The sequence below is a fragment of the Nothoprocta perdicaria genome, unplaced genomic scaffold (genome assembly GCF_003342845.1).
Source record: "Nothoprocta perdicaria isolate Ctin4 unplaced genomic scaffold, notPer1 scaffold_18, whole genome shotgun sequence".
Taxonomy (NCBI): Eukaryota; Metazoa; Chordata; class Aves; order Tinamiformes; family Tinamidae; genus Nothoprocta; species Nothoprocta perdicaria.
In genome coordinates this window covers 5557607-5561633 of record NW_020454982.1, presented here as the reverse complement: position 1 = coordinate 5561633, position 4027 = coordinate 5557607, and the positions used below count along the sequence as shown (strand labels likewise).

General features: G+C 41.0%; 1 long non-coding RNA gene across 1 annotated transcript; it reads left to right on the top strand.

The window, feature by feature from the left end:
• The first annotated feature begins 703 nt into the window (after positions 1-703).
• LOC112944963 lies at positions 704-2309 on the top strand. The gene is made up of 2 exons (XR_003248897.1): positions 704-763; positions 1778-2309. It is a non-coding gene; the product is annotated as an uncharacterized LOC112944963 (long non-coding RNA).
• The last annotated feature ends 1718 nt before the right edge of the window (positions 2310-4027 follow it).

Sequence of the window (4027 nt, the reverse complement as noted above, 5' to 3'; positions counted from 1 at the left end):
CCGCCGCCACGCGCGGCCCCGCGGGGAGAGAGGCCAAAGCGGGAGCCCGCGCTCAGCGGCGGCCCCCTCGCGGACGGCCGGGATGACAAGGGAGCGCGGCGGCCTCCCGGACCCATGGCACCAGCTCCCTGTGTTCCCGAGAAGAGAAAAATAACCGTGTATTTCATGGCTCTAAACAGAAACGCAGGCAGGGGGATGCCAAGCAGTTGCAAAGCCAGGGTAGCCCCTCGCCTCAAAAGCCCGGAACAAGTCCTTTGAGAAAGGGCCCAAGGAGCAGCTGAACTTGTCTTCAGTGCCCTGTTCAGCCGCTTTAGGGCAAGTGTTGAGACACAGCCTTGGTGTCATAACACCATCTTCTGCATTTCATTTCTTTTTAAATCCTCCTGCCTACACAGACTGTGTTCAAGGCAGAGTTAAGCACACCATCTGTCCTTGCTTGTTAAGTACAGATCTGCACCCTGGAGCCTTTCGAAAGCGCGTTGTAACCAGGGAATGCTGAAACCTGAGGCAGCCGGTGTAGATATCAAGGGCTTTGGAGGCACTTCCTAGCTTCTGGTAGCCACCTTGCACTTCTACAACGGCCCTCACAAAGTAGCCACCACAAGAGGCAGGGACACCACTCTCTGGTCACTAGGGCTTTGCACTGTCTTCTCCAATGCTGCCAGTGACAGATTTTACCTGTTCCCCAGCTTTAGGTGGCTCCAAGGAACAGCCCTACATGTAGTACATTGAAGCCGTGTCATGCTGCGTTGACAAAAGACAGGTAAGCCTGGTCAGGTCAGCATGCAGCAGGGTCTGAGTGAAGGAAATTAACAGCCCTGTTGCATAAAAGACACCCAACTGCTTGCAGGCAACTTAGGCACCTAAAAAGGCAAATTAAATTGACCAACCACAAACATTCCTTATAAGAAAGGTAATAACCATTTCCTACGCTCTCCATTCACTTGCTACTTCACTGTCTTCTCTGTGGGTTTTGGACTGAATTTCACAGGGCTGGCAATGATTCTGTAGTGTGTCAAGGTTAATTAAAGCAGTCTTGAACATCTGGCTGCTAACTCAGACCAAGTCTGCTGTGCACACATAAATGTAATTCAAAGCCCATTGGAAGCAACAGAAGACTTTGATTTTCATGGATTTTTAGACTGAATTATCTTAAAACAGATTAGTCACAGGTGGTTGTGCTCAGGCAGTGGGAGGTAGACATATTCCAGCTTTGCCACAGCTGCAGAAAATCCATTGCCTGTCCTGAAAGAAAAGGAAGCTGCAGGAGACAGCAAAGCTTGTTAAAACTATGTCTTGGGGAGCCACCGCCATACTGCCAGTCTGAAATTACTTTTCTGTTTATGCACCCAATTAGCAAAATTTGTATTACTAAATAATACAGTTTTGCTAGTATACTGCGTGAGTGTTTTGCCATGCTGTAGGTCTGAACTTGAATTCATCCTCTCAAAGGGGTAATCAGTTCAGCTTATGCACCACAAGTACGACAACGTCCTCTGAGCCCCCAGGCTCCTGGTAAATGTTTGTGGGCACACTGAAGAAAGTTTCCTATTTTCTGAGACTGCCCAGGAACCAGCATCATTCAGGCTATTAGGGCTAGCAACCTTTGAAAGGAATTTAAAGCCAGTTGGCAATATGGGACAAGCATGTTCAGCTGGAGATAAGAAATGATTATAGATCTAAGATACAGAACTGAGCAATAAGTGAGGTGGACTCTGCTCCGTGGCTTCTTAACATTTTATGAGTGTTCTTCAGTGAGTTACTTCATCTTGTCTAGGTCCTTGTGTTCCTGTTTTGGACAACCTGCCTGTGAAAAGCACTGGAAAATTGTTAGAGCCTTCAGGTGGAAGCAGTGCATAGAATATTCAGGCCATTTCTTAAGGAGAGAAGAAAGATCACACAGTAAGACGACTGTTAAAAAGAATTCCTTTTCTTCACTGAAACTTGGATTAGATAACAAGATTCAAAAATGCAGGAAATGGAAAATACATTGTTCAGCTGAGATCATAAATGGCCTCATTTCAAAACAGATGGTCTCCATTTATCACTTCACAAAATTTGTGGACCTTCTGAATATCCAGAGATTGCTTAACATCGTCTACATACCCACAAATATTTGTGCTGTCCTAGAGGAAGGTCTGAAATTTCCCACATGATTTTATGCTGTTGACATTACAGCTTTTTTTAAGGGCAGCAGTTCTAAACACGGTGTAATCCACACATTTCTAGCAAAATGCATGTAAAAGGAAAATTGTAAAATATGGAAATATACAGTTCAGTGACTCCTGCATATGCAACATATAGGCTTCCCCTTTGCTTTTTTCTGTTGCTAACTTCTCTCTCAAGATCACAATAATAAAAGTTGCACACATTACACATGTATAATTAAATTAAATACACAAATGTCATCTTTCCAAAGATTGAATTGCATAACTATAACATATCAAGATTTTTCATTTAAATAGAACAAAATGCAATATATTTGCTCATAAAAATCAGTGGAACAAAAATTTCAAAGTTTCTACTTAAATTAGTTCTAGATGTACTGTTTATAGCAAGTGTATCTGCACTGCTGTAAATTTGCAATTTACAAATTAAGTTACAATTTAGAGTGTTACAGGAGTTTTCTACAATTCAGATATTTAAATGTAAATTGTACCCAGTGCCATGAACGATTATGAAAGACAGAAAATTAACTATTTTTAAAAGAAGCCAAAATAGCAAAATATAGTGATCTTCAAGTATAAATTTTGATGGACTTATAGGGGATTGATTTACTTTTTAATAAGTCCTAGTGGCTTGCATCTGCCATCAGGATGCTTGCAATAGTGCAAGTTACACTGGTCACAGCAATAAGGAGGAGGACAGAATTTGGCCCCAGTAAGTTACTTTTAAATTACTTTATTTGCAAAAAAATTCAACATCCAGATTTTAAGTGATTCTCTATGAACTCTCTAGAAAGACTGTAATGAAGGCTCAGAAGAGAGTTGCTGAACAAATAATTATGTGAGCAAAACAAATAAGAAACAGCTACAATTTCAGAAAATAATATTTTAAATCCTTAGGAATACTTTGAAAATTAATCATGCAGCAGAATATCTTGTAGGTTAGATGTAATACAATTTTAAGTAGCACAGCATATTCTTAAGCTGTCCTTTTAAAATTAGCAGGTAGAATTTTCAGTACTTTTGACTCATTTTTAATAGTCCTTTGAAGTCCTTCAATACCACAACGAGGAACAACGAGGAAAATGTGCTTTACCGTACTGCGTACTTGCAGTTCACCAAATAAACACAACAAGTTTCCAAGGCGACCTTAACTGCTGCTTTTCTTTACCAGTGTCATGTTCTGATTCAGAAAGCGTGCAGCAAAATGTTGTCTTTAAGGAATGCTAGAGTGAAAAGCAGAAAATACTCACTAGAACAAACACGTTCTTGCTTTTAAATGAGATTTTGTATGGATTTTCTACTGTGTTTGTGCACACAGGCCTCTTGTTGGCCTCTGATCAGTTTAGAGAACAAGATGAACACATATCTTGAGTACATTTGCTATTTCCTGTAAATTTATGAGTTCAAAGGTACCTAGTAATAGAACAGTCCCAAAGTACTAGGCACTCTGCTTAGGAAGGAAGCAGTGAGGAGTCATTTTAAACAGTTACACTGATGGCACCGTCACTTCTTGCAAGACTGCATCACAGCGAATCGCTGGGGACCATTAACTTGGTTACTAAACGCAGAAACCCTTTCCCATCAGCCAGGATCAACAGGCTGTGTTTCTCTGCCCTTACTGGCAGCCTGCATTTCTGGACTTTTGGATCAGTTGAAGGATCTTTTGGGGAAAGTTTGACGCTTTCCTCTAAATAAAGCAGCAAATGCTATATGAGTTTATGGATCCTTAGGGAAATTAGTTGTTATTCCGTAATTGCTCTTTGTTCTGAGGTTTTCCAAGTGTCTGACTTGGAATATCATATTTTCTAGCAATGCAGACTTCATGAAAGTCAGCGCAACTTCCTACAATTAAAATTTCT